The 13,143-nt window shown below is 45.4% G+C and overlaps 1 long non-coding RNA gene across 1 annotated transcript; it reads left to right on the plus strand.

Moving 5' to 3' along the window:
- The first annotated feature begins 2,234 nt into the window (after positions 1-2,234).
- On the plus strand, positions 2,235-12,483 carry LOC115427631 (uncharacterized). The gene is made up of 3 exons (XR_003936527.1): positions 2,235-2,247; positions 12,251-12,256; positions 12,419-12,483. It is a non-coding gene; the product is annotated as an uncharacterized LOC115427631 (long non-coding RNA).
- Positions 12,484-13,143: the final 660 nt, after the last annotated feature.

Consider the following 13,143-nt stretch of genomic DNA (forward strand, 5'->3'; position numbering starts at 1 on the left):
CTATTATTTTTGTATCCTCTGCAACAAAAGATTTCCATCACAACTTACTTGCGGTTTGTTCCATCTTTGCTATTGAAAACTTTTGGTATAGTGATATTAGGGGTTTGATGAGGATGATAAGAAAAAAATGCCTGTATATTCTGTGACTGAGGGCGAGCAAAGCAGTCAAAGCTAACAACAGACTCCTCTTCATCTGTGTCATTTCTGACTAGTGGTTCAGGGTTGTGCTGCTGAGCTGCTCCTCTGTCATCAGCAGACTCTGCTCTCCCTTTCACACTTCCTCCAGTTTCTCTAGACTCACCTGCACCTGTATCACAATAAAAAATAATATCTACAGACATTTTGACTTACTTAACTAATTAAGATATTTGCATTGGCAAAATATGCAGGCTTATTTGATATTACTTTATGCTATTGCCTTTCAGTTGTGGGCTTTGTGTATTTACTGTCTCACTTTTAATAATAAAAATTAAAATAGGTCAGGACTATCATTTGGGTCTGTCATGTCTGCTCCCAGACTGTGTCTGTCTTTTCTGTTTTCTCTGTCATTTCCTGTTTTATATTGTTAAGTTTCCCTCATGTGTCATGTCTGGTGTCTTTACTTCCCCTCCTTGATTGTTTCACCTGCTCCTGATTACCTGACTCCTCCCTGATTGTCTCCACCTGTGTCCTATTGTCTTCCCTCCCTCTTGTGTATTTAAACCCTGTGTTTTCCCCTGTTCCTTTGCCAGTTTGTGTTCTACCTTTGTGTGCTCACTTACCAGCGTTTTTGGATACCTGTCAGTCTGTCTGCCCGTTCTTGACCCGTTTTGCCTTCCGACCACCGATTCTGCCTGTTCCTTGTCTGCCTGCTCGTCTGGTTCTGACCTGGTTCGTACTTCGACTTCTGATTCTGCCTATTCCCTGATTACCTCAGCCTCCAACGTGTTACCTTGTGTTTCGACCCTCGCCTGGACCCTGACCGTGAGTAGCCTTTCCCTCATGTCCCGTTGCCTCCTGAATTGCCCTCCTGTGTATGACCTGGCTTGTTTTTTGACTATCCTCTGTTTTGCCCTAGTCGGGGTGTTGACGGGAATCCTCCGGCTCGGCCGTGCTGACCATCCACATTCTCCGCTCACAGCCCGGACGAAGAGTCCAGAATCACACGCCTTCAGACGTGTTAACTATTTTGTGCTGTGTTTTTACTACTGTGATTGTGTTTAATAAACACTCTCAATTGGTCATCTGCGTTCTGGTCTTGCATTTGGGTTCAGCCTTTGTACTAGTCCCATTACAGTACAAACTGGCCAATAAAATGAACCCAGCAGACCTAGATCAGGTCCAGGAGGCAGTCAGGTCCCAGGGGCAACGTCTGGGGGGACATGAACAGATTTTGCATTCCCTGGTGGACAAGATGACTCAGCTGTCCTCACAGTTTTCCCATAATCAGGCTTCTGCTCTGGTCCCGCCAGTCGAGAACATTAACTCTGTCTCACCCGTTAAAACCTTGGAGGAACCTAACATCCCACCTCCATCTAAGTACACAGGTAACCCTGATACTTGCCGTAATTTTTGTACACAACTCCAGCTCATTTTTGATTCCCAGCCCCGCCGTTTTGCTAATGAGTTAGCTAAGGTTGCATATATTGCTAGCCTGTTGGAAGGCCCTCCTTTAAGCCTGTTCAACGCAGCCTATGAACAAGGGTCTCCCATCACTCAGTCAGCCTCGGGTTTGATGGCTGAGCTAAAAAGGATTTACGACCATCCTATCCGCGGACCACAGGCCGGTCAAAGACTTATGAGGCTGAGGCAGGGAGATCGCCCCATTAGGCAGTATATCAGTGAGTTTTGTTCTCTAGCAGCAGAATCTGAATGGAATGAGAAGTCTTTGATCTCTGCGTTCCAGAGCGGTCTCAACCGCACCGTTGGTCGTGAGATGGCGCTCCGGCAGGAACTCCATTCACTGGATGATGTCATCGAGGCTGCTATTTGGGTTACTGACCAGTCGGCGTTTTGGCAGCCAGAACCATCATGGAACCGCCAGCCCTCCGTGAGTAAGCCCCACTCAGAACCCCCTCACCCAGTACCTGAGTCCAGCGGGGGTTCGAAAGTGGAACCGATGCAAGTGGGTCGGCAGAGGAACGTCAACGCCGTCTGGTGGCTGGTCTGTGCCTATACTGTGGTCAGGAGGGGCACCGAGTCAGCAACTGCCCAGTGAAACCTAGAACGATGGCAGGTGAGGACTCTCTTTTGAGCAGAACGTTCTGTGTGTCCAGCGCCTCTCGTGTTCAGCCCTTGGTCTGTGTATGCTCTAGTTCTGTGTCTCTGCAGCTTCCAGTCCTGATAGACTCCGGGTCAGACGCTAATCTGATGGATGAAGAATTAGTTAAGCAGCTCCACCTCAGCCTGCTCCCGGTTCTGAAGCCCCTGGAGGCGCGGGCTTTAGACAATCATATTATCTGTAGAGTTACTCAACGGACTCAACCAGTTACTGTCCGGTTCAAAGATGGTCACTCTGAGGAAATCAGTTTTCATGTTTATCGTTCTGACTCTCACCCTCTTATATTAGGTCACCCCTGGCTATCTTTCCATAACCCCTGTATTAACTGGCAAACGGGGGAGGTCCAAGCTTGGGGAGAGGGGTGTGGTTCCTGTTGTGAGGGGGTCCGGAATCCTGATCCTCCGTCCAAGCCAGTTCAGGTCACTGTGGCACCTGTCATCTCTCCGGAGGAGCAGGAGACGGTGTTCCCTGCTCTTAGTAAGGTACCCGAGTGTTATCACGACCTTAAGGAGGTATTTAATAAGTCACGCGCTACTGCGCTGCCCCCTCACAGACCGTATGACTGTGCTATTGATTTGCGTCCTGGTACCTGCCCCCCTAAGGGGAGGCTGTATTCTCTGTCTGGCCCAGAGACGGCCGCAATGAAAAAGTATATTGATGAGTCCCTGGCGGCCGGCCTGATTCGTCCATCCTCATCTCCAGCCGGGGCTGGGTTTTTCTTTATCGACAAGAAGGATAAGACACTACGCCCCTGTATTGACTATCGTGGCCTTAATGACATTACCATCCGTAATAGATATCCATTACCCCTCATGTCTTCAGCATTCGAACTATTACACGGGGCCAAAGTATTCACCAAGTTAGACCTCCGTAACGCATATCACTTGGTGAGAATCAGAGAAGGGGACGAGTGGAAGACTGCCTTTAACACCCCAAGTGGACACTATGAGTACTTGGTGATGCCGTTTGGTCTCACTAACGCCCCTGCTGTTTTCCAAGCTTTAGTCAATGACGTGTTACGTGACATGCTCAATGTTTTTGTATTTGTGTATCTGGATGATATTCTTATTTTTTCCCCGGATGAGGAGTCACATGTCCAGCATGTCTGCCAGGTGCTCCAAAGACTTCTCCAAAACCAACTGTTTGTAAAAGCTGAGAAGTGTGAGTTTCACTGCCCGTCTGTTTCCTTTCTGGGTTTTATCATCGCAGAGGGGAGTGTCCAGATGGACCCAGACAAGGTCAGTGCTGTCAGGGATTGGCCCACGCCCACCAGTCATAAGGATGTCCAGAGATTCCTTGGATTCGCTAACTTCTACAGGAAGTTCATTAGGGGGTTCAGCAGTGTGGCTGCCCCTTTGCATGTTCTAACCTCTCCCAAGTCCGTTTTCAGATGGAACCCCGAAGCAGATGCAGCGTTTGTGAAGCTGAAAAGGGCGTTCACCTCGGCCCCCATTCTGTCGGTTCCGGATCCAGCTCGTCAGTTCGTCGTGGAGGTGGACGCCTCTGATCTGGGGGTCGGGGCAGTCATTTCTCAACGCTCTCCAAAGGACAACAGGCTTCACCCGTGTGCTTTCCTCTCCAGGAGACTGTCCAAAGCGGAAAGTAACTATGACATCGGCAACAGGGAGTTGCTAGCCATCAAGGTGGCCCTGGAGGAATGGCGCCACTGGCTGGAGGGAACCGAAATACCATTCATGATCTGGACGGATCACAAGAACCTAGAGTATCTGCGGTCTGCAAAGAGACTCAACTCCCGTCAGGCCAGGTGGGCTCTGTTCTTTACACGATTCAATTTTTCACTGTCTTATCGGCCTGGTTCCAAAAATGTGAAACCTGACGCTCTGTCCAGACTCTTTATGCCTGTCAATTCAGATTCTGAACCAGGACCTATCCTCCCTGAGACCTGTGTGGTGGGGGCGGTGCAGTGGGAGATTGAAAAGTCTGTTATTAATGCATTACGTGATTGTGACATCCCGGCTGGCGTTCCGCCAGACCGCCTGTTTGTTCCTGATCACCTCCGCCCGCAGGTCATCCACTGGGCTCACACATCCAGGCTGACATGTCACCCGGGAGTCCAGCGGACTGCGTTCGTTATTAAACAGCGTTTCTGGTGGCCCGCTTTGGAGAAAGAAGTGGCGGAGTACGTCGCTGCCTGTCCTGTCTGTGCTGCGTGTAAGACCTCCAATAAACCTCCGGTTGGTCAATTACACCCTTTACCTGTTCCCAGTAGACCCTGGTCTGATGTGTCACTAGACTTTGTGACGGGGCTGCCCCCGTCAGATGGAAATACCACTGTGTTGACCATTGTAGACCGTTTTTCCAAGATGGCTCACTTTGTCCCACTACCTAAGCTCCCCTCTGCTAAGGAGACAGCAGAGGCCATGTTATATCATGTCTGTCGATTACATGGTTTTCCCAGAGACATTGTTTCGGACAGAGGTCCTCAGTTTGTTGCACGTTTTTGGCGTGCTTTTTGTTCCCTTATTGGGGCGTCTGTTAGTCTGTCCTCGGGCTATCACCCACAGTCCAATGGTCAGACTGAGCGGCTCAATCAGGTGCTGGAGGCCGGTCTTAGAGTTTTGGCCTCCCACAACCCTGCTTCCTGGAGCCGCCAGCTGATCTGGGTCGAATACGCCCACAATTCACTACCCTGTGCTTCTTCTGGTCTGTCTCCTTTTCATGTAGTTTGTGGTTATCAACCTCCTCTGTTCCCGGCCCTAGAGAAGGACGTCAGTGTCCCCTCAGCTCTGGCCTTGATAAGGAGATGCAAAAGGACCTGGATTCGCGCCAGACAAGCTCTGTTGAAGGCCTCGGGGGTCTACAAGGCAGCTGCGGACCGGCACAGGACTCCAGCCCCGGTCTACCAGCGCGACCAACGTGTGTGGCTGTCAACCCGTCATCTTCCCTTGAGGGTGGAGAGCCGCAAATTGGCACCCAGGTTCGTGGGCCCATTTCCTATCTCAAAAATTATTAATCCTGTCTCTGTTCGCCTGAAGCTACCTAGGACCATGAGGATACACCCAACCTTCCACGTGAGTCAAGTTAAACCGGCTAAGGAGAGCCGGGTAGTCCCTCCCACCCAGCCACCACTGCCACCCCGGATCATTGAGGGAGGTCCAGCCTACACTGTTCGCCGGCTCCTAGCGGCCCGTCGCCGGGGAAGAGGATTTCAATACTTGGTGGATTGGGAAGGATACGGCCCTGAAGAGCGTTCCTGGGTGCCCGCCTCTTACATCCTGGACCCGGACCTGATCCGGGACTTCCATCACCGCCACCCGGAGGTTCCTGGGCCGTCCGGTGCCGTCCCCTAGAGGGGGGGTACTGTCATGTCTGCTCCCAGACTGTGTCTGTCTTTTCTGTTTTCTCTGTCATTTCCTGTTTTATTTTGTTAAGTTTCCCTCATGTGTCATGTCTGGTGTCTTTACTTCCCCTCCTTGATTGTTTCACCTGCTCCTGATTACCTGACTCCTCCCTGATTGTCTCCACCTGTGTCCTATTGTCTTCCCTCCCTCTTGTGTATTTAAACCCTGTGTTTTCCCCTGTTCCTTTGCCAGTTTGTGTTCTACCTTTGTGTGCTCACTTACCAGCGTTTTTGGATACCTGTCAGTCTGTCTGCCCGTTCTTGACCCGTTTTGCCTTCCGACCACCGATTCTGCCTGTTCCTTGTCTGCCTGCTCGTCTGGTTCTGACCTGGTTCGTACTTCGACTTCTGATTCTGCCTATTCCCTGATTACCTCAGCCTCCAACGTGTTACCTTGTGTTTGGACCCTGACCGTGAGTAGCCTTTCCCTCATGTCCCGTTGCCTCCTGAATTGCCCTCCTGTGTATGACCTGGCTTGTTTTTTGGCTATCCTCTGTTTTGCCCTAGTCGGGGTGTTGACGGGAATCCTCCGGCTCGGCCGTGCTGACCATCCATATTCCCCGTTCACAGCCCGGACGAAGAGTCCAGAATCACACGCCTTCAGACGTGTTAACTATTTTGTGCTGTGTTTTTACTACTGTGATTGTGTTTAATAAACACTCTCAATTGGTCATCTGCGTTCTGGTCTTGCATTTGGGTTCAGCCTTTGTACTAGTCCCATTACAGGGTCTAGAAAGTGGTTTTACTGGAACTAATGCTTGTTCACACAGTCTGTTCCAACAGCTCACCTTTTCTTTCCATCCTGACAGGAACAATCCCCTCATCACTACTGGCTCCTGGCTCTGCTTCTGACACTAAAGCACAGTTTAAAAATGGTCATAATTCTCAGCACAGATCTTCTATTTTCAAAGCCTTGGTGTCAGTTTCATTCATGTAGTGCTGAATCCTGGAGCATCTCAGAGCACCTTTCATACTGAACAGGCCTACACCATACTCTTCATTGGAGCCTATTTATTAATAATATTCAGTCTATGAGTAGTCCTACCTGCCCACTCTGGACTTGTGGGCTCATGGCTGTTGTCTGCTGCTGGATCTGCTTTCTGGCTCTGAGGAGCTACAAGACAAAGTTTCCCAGTTATGTGGCGTCGCATCATACTATTATTTAAATTGCATAACGTTATGTTCCATGCCACAATGCCACACAATTCACTGACTCCGTAATTAACTAACTTGAAAGGTGGTTTACCCGGTTCATTGTCCTCATTAGTTGTTTCCAACCGGAGGTCGTTTTTGTGAAAAAGTTGCAGATTTTGGCACATTTGGCTGCGTTTGCTTCCAGAGCTTTCCTCTTTTTAATTCTTGCCTTCTCTGTGCCACCCTTGTTCTTTCTATTAAAACAGCAAACACAGGTGACCATCCACAGCCTACAGAGCACAGATCGTATATGCTCCACAGCTACAGTATAGAGCTACTAACCGTTTGCATGGACATGTTATGTCAGGTCAGTGTGTCCGCAAAAAAGAGGAAGAAAACAAAGTTTACTACAGTAGTAGAGGGGGTGGGGCCCAGGAACAGCGGCTGCAGATTACTTGATCAACTCAGTGCTATGACTGAACACCGGCCCCCAAAAAATAAATAAATAAAATATTAAATACAAATTTAAAGTGAACTCCGGCCCTCGCGGCCCAAATATTATACCGGCCCACCGGGAATTGTCCCGGTCCTCCCGATTAGCCAGTCCGGGCCTGCATCTATGTAAGTAGAGTAATTGTAAAAGTAAAGAGTAATTTAATCTTAGGGGACAGATTAATTAGAGGTGGGGTGCAAGATGTTTTCCTGGAAATTTTTTAACTGTATTGCTTAAAATCCCCTTCACACCCCGATTACAGCCAATTAATTAAATGCTCAAACACAAAAATTAAAAAAAATAAATAAATAAAGTTACCTGTGGAATGGACAGGACTGAAAAAACACCATCCAATCATTTTAAGTGCCCAGTCGAAATGATTGAATGGTGATATGTCCATCAAACTCAACTGCCATTTGTCGCTCCCCCCTCTGTGCGTACCCCTCCTCGTGCATGAATCGTGCGTTCTCAGAGGTTTGGAGCACTTGTTCAGGAAACGGAGCTAGAGCCAGAGCTTGGCTATATTAGCTATATTAGGATGGAAAGTTCACTGGCAAACTGTTTTGTCTCCAACATAAATCACTAGGACAGTGTTTTTCAACCTTGGGGTCGGGACCCCACATGGGGTCACCTAGAATTCAAATGGAGTCGCCTGAAATTTCTAGTAATTGATAAAAATAAAAAAAAAATAAAAAATTACTATAAAAAATATATGGTGAGTTGAGAGAGACAATCACACTACATAACAGACATGACAAACTGTGAGTCTGAAACTGAAGCACTGTGGTACAGTTTATCTGTCAAATGTTCATTGTGGTCGGTTTCAGATGCTGCAGCTCTTTCATAATTCATCGTTTGAGTTATTGTTTGTTCAGTCTTAATTGTCAGCCTTGTAAATCCAAGCTGGACTGACTGTACATATCCTGACCAAGGAAAATAATAATAATAATAATAATAGCTTTATTTATATAGCACCTTTTAAAACAAGGTTTACAAAGTGCTTTGACAAACAAGTAAAGGGCACAACAGCAGGATACAAGATGTAAATAAAAACACTAAAATAGAAGCAACATAATAGGAGAGATGTGTACAACAATGCAGAAACAAGACACTTCAAATAGATTAAATGAAAATGAAATTAAATAAAATTCTCACTTTGTGCAGTAATTTACACCTGGCTTCACTGCCTCCGTCCAGAATAACATACATTATATAGCCTAAATGTCATCTAAGATTAATGTTTATTTGCAACATAGTATAGCAAACTATTACATGATCAAAAACAAATTCATTTTAGCAAAAAAATGTCTCCATTTTGAATGTCTGGGGTCGCTAGAAATTTGTGACGTTAAAATGGGGTCATGAGCCAAAAAAGGTTGGGAACCACTGCACTGGGAAATGTAATGTTAGCCAGATGGGTATGAATTGGGGCTGTTCTGTAAGAGTGGGGGTGTTGGGGGAGACTGAATGAGGTATGCATGGATTGGGGCAAATTGTTGTTGTGCAGCACTTGTGAACCCTCGAGAACAAGCACTGTGCTCGCCAGTACTCTGGAGGCGTGGCTTCGGGGGGCTGTCTGAAGAAAGGGGTTTGGACTTTTGAACTGAGTATTTTCAAAATGTAGCTTGCTCAAACTGTTTTTCTAGGATCTCATACCCCACCTTTAATGCTTTGTGCCAGGACAAACCTGTATTTGTCACAAGAAAACTACTGCTGTAAGAAGGAGCTGAGCCAAGAGGTGAAGCTCTCGATTTACCGGTCAATCTACGTTCCTACCCTCACCTATGGTCTTGAGCTTTGGGTCATGACCAAAAGGACAAGATCCCGGATACAAGCGGTCGAAAGAGTTTCCTCCGCTGGGTTGCTGGGCGGACCCTTAGGGATAGGGTTAGGAGCTCAGTCACCAGGGAGGAGCTCGGAGTAGAGCCGCTGCTCCTCCGCATCGAGAGGGGCCAGCTGAGGTGGCTCGGGCATCTGTTTCGGATGCCTCCTGGACGCCTCCCTGGGGAGGTGTTCCGGGCATGTCCCACCGGGAGGAGACCTCGGGGAAGACCCAGGATACGTTGGAGAGACTGTCTCTCGGCTGGCCTGGGAACGCCTCGGGGTCCCTCCGGAAGAGCTGGAGGAGGTGTCTGGGGAGAGGGAAGTCTGGGCATCCCTGCTTAGACTGTTGCCCCCACGACCCGGCCCCGGATAAGCGGAAGAAAATGGATGGATGGAAACTACTGCTGTGATTTACTAAAGGAGCAGCACAAAATTAGTGATGGAAAGGCATGGAGAAAGGAGGGGGTGATGATAGTAGATTGCAAAGCAAAATTTTCAGTACTTGTCATAATTTAGTTTCAATCACAGTGGAAGGCCACATCAGGACAGATTGACTACAAAATAGTCCACATTTTGACCTATTCCAGAGATATTCCAGAGATTATCATTAGAACTCAGATAATATTACCAAATCACCGGGAGACTCAACAAGACAAGCAGAGGTTTTACTTTTACATAAAGTCATGAGGCTTGGTTGCAAAAAACTCTATTAATATTCAGCTCGATAATATCCTGGTTTCCAAGTCTTTTTTCTGGTTCTGTGGTCAATACAAACAGCACACCATGTAGCACTCTGTATTCCTGATATTAAATAAATAAATAAATAGTGTAGACACCATAGAACAAATGTATTTACCACATAGATTTGACCACAGAGCGACATAAATCGTGAATCCAAGTCACATGTCAGTCCTATAGCTGTCTACAAATGTGACTTCTCCATGTGTGCCATTCGCATCATGTGCTGTGCCACCTTTTATTAGGGGCTCGGGGCATCAACACGAGTCTCTCTCTTCTCCATAGCAAAGCTGTGACGTTGCCAAAGACAGTCACACAAATATCCCTTATGGCAGAGGTGTCAAACTCATTTTAGTTCAGGGGCCACATTCACCCCAATATGATCTCAAGTGGGCCGGACCAGTAAAATAATAACAGTGGAAAAAAGTTAAATTACATTATGATCCTGTTTACATCTACAACGGTTCCTTAAAAATCTAAATAACATCAACAACTTGAAATGTCTTAATAAAAACAAGTACAATTTTAACAATATTCTGCAGCAGTTTATCATTTACACATGTGCGTTACAACTTACATTACACTTACAAATACACAAAATATTTATTAAGAGGCAGAATATTGGTAAAATTGCATTTACTTCTCTTAAGACATTTCAGGTTCATATTTGTTCAGGTTATTCACATTTTTTATGTAATTTTAATTTTTGTACACTATAACAAAGGTAAAATCTGCAGTTGTCATCATTTAAAGGTTATTATGATACTATTTTACTGGTCTAACCCAACTGAGATCTAATTGGTCTGTATGTGGAACCTGAATTAAAATGATTTTTTTCACCATTGATTGTTAATATCTTTAGTGTAATTTTTGCATTTCACAAAATCATCCCACAGGCCGGATTGGACCCCTTGTTGGGCTGGATTTGGCCTCCAGGCCGCATGTTTGACACCTATGCCTTATGGAGTGAATGGGAGCTCAGTTCACACTGGCCCAACTTGTGAGGTCAAAGGTCATTTAGGCATTAGATTAATTTCACTGTTTCTTTGTAGTACAACTACAATTCATTTTGTAGTCATAATTTCACCTCAACTCATAGGGAGGGCCAACACCACCAGGTATATCAACAAGGCAGCTGAAGCTCAGGTGCAGGTGATCAGCATCAGCTAATCTGGCCACACATGACTAAAACAAATGAATCAAGTCTCCTGTCACGTCTGCTGTGTTTCTCAACCATTTCACCGTGTCATTGTCCAGCTACATGTTGCTTCAGCCTGGACTTGGACATGACCTTGTAATGACAAATGGGACCTATTGTCATAAATGTATTTTTTTATTTTATTTATTTGCACATCACAAACAGCAAGAAAAAAATTTATAAAAATAATTTTCATGCATGCAACACCATTCTGCAGGAGTGGATAGAAGCCAAAAAAAAAGGCTTATATAAATACCTCCCTGGAAATAAACAATACACGGGGGAAAAAACCCCCAGTAAAAAATACAATATAACTGAATTAATAATCTAAAGTAAAAACAATAGAAATACAAAGTAAATGATATAAAGCCTTACATATTTTTGTATGAGTCTGAGTCTTTTGTATGAGTCTGAGTTTGTATGAGTCCTTTTCAGATGCTTTTTAAACAATGATGAAGAAGATGTTGATTGAAGTTCAGGTCATAGATTATTCCAAAGATGTGGTCCACGATATTTCAGAGAATACTGACTGACAGAAGTTAAGCAGTATGGAAGATAAAATTTGCTTGAGTATCATGTAGGATAATTGTGAATAACAGAAGACAACATGAAAAAGTTCTGGAAAACTTTACGAAGGACGTGAGTTAAGTGAACATATTTGTACATGAAGACACAGGTCTGGTAAACATTCACATCAAAAACTGAGAGAAGTTTGAATTTGTTGAAAAGAGGAGCAGATGAGTCAAGTCTCTTAGAAAAGCTGATCATTCTTAAAAATGACTTTTGAATTAGGAAAATCTTATTGAGATAAGTGGGACAGGTTGCCGCCCAAACAGTATTGCAATAAATAAATAATGTAAGGATAAATTAAGCAATAATTTAAAAAAATTAAGAAACAGGAAGGATTTATCAATGAACAGACTGCTCAAAATAAATGACCTTGGAATCTGACCAGCATGCCCCCCCCCCCCGCCGAGCCCCTGTCATGATTTCCACACGTGGAAATTGTCTAGTTTCCTCTTTTATTTCCACCTTTCTCTTCATGCATTTCCGGTGATTTAGGTCTGCCTTTAAGAATAGGATGGACATTGTGATTTATTTATGTATTTTGTTTTTTACACTTTTCCCCACTAACTTGTCCAGTTCTACTGCACAAAACCCCTTCTGCTGCCTCTTGTTAGGCTGTGGATAGAAACACATATTCTTATTAAAAAACCTGCTGTTATCAGATGCTGTTATCAGGGTGCAGTCTGACTTTTGGTAGAGCAGCGCAGGTCATAACTGAAATAAAGTGACTGCATCTGTAATTTTGTGAAACATTTGGAAATCATCTGCAAAACTCAACCTTAATTGCTTTTTGGGGATCGCATCCTTTGTAATTTGAGCTGCTTTAACAAGACTGGACCTAAGCAGGGGCTGTTTCTCATATGGACAAAGTGGGCAATTGCCCAGGGCAGCATTTCATGAGGGGCGCCGTGCCACAAGCTCTTAAAAAAATTGAGTCAATCTATCACGGTGTGCCAGGGAATTGGCACAATAGCGCCCCCTCTGTTGTGCAGGCGCCCCTGCATGCTGTGGTGGTGCCGTGTGGTGCGCGCACAGAAGCAGCGAGAGAAAGAGAAGGGGGAGGGACAGGGTGGGACAGTTCACCTGTGGGTCTGTCAGGTGTTCAGTTTAGAAAAAGAAGACGAGGAGAAACGGGCAAAAGATAAAAGTATGCAGATGTTCTCTCCATACAACTATGCATGTTGTGAAAACAGGGCTAAGGTTAATCGGGCAGGTTCTAACTCTTACATTTGCTAGCTTTATCTATGATGCTTGCTCTGCTCTACTACAACAACATTTCGGCTGAACTGAACAAACAAACATGAAATATAATTTCACCATAATTTGTCGTGCAATAAGACTGTTAGTGCTACAAGTTCAGTTATTATTTCTGTCGATCATTTGGGTTGACGTCATCAGGTCAAGTCCTGTAATTAGCTAACGGAATTTACAATGCAGTAGTTTCAAAAACAAACATTTGTCAATTGCTAAAACTATTTTGTGATAAAAGTAGTCTTCATCTGAACAGGTCATCACTTAAAGTGGGTCCTGTTCCTCCCTGAGAGTTAGATTAATAGTGTGCAAGGTCA

The sequence above is a fragment of the Sphaeramia orbicularis genome, chromosome 10 (assembly GCF_902148855.1).
Source record: "Sphaeramia orbicularis chromosome 10, fSphaOr1.1, whole genome shotgun sequence".
In the NCBI taxonomy this organism is placed as follows: Eukaryota; Metazoa; Chordata; class Actinopteri; order Kurtiformes; family Apogonidae; genus Sphaeramia; species Sphaeramia orbicularis.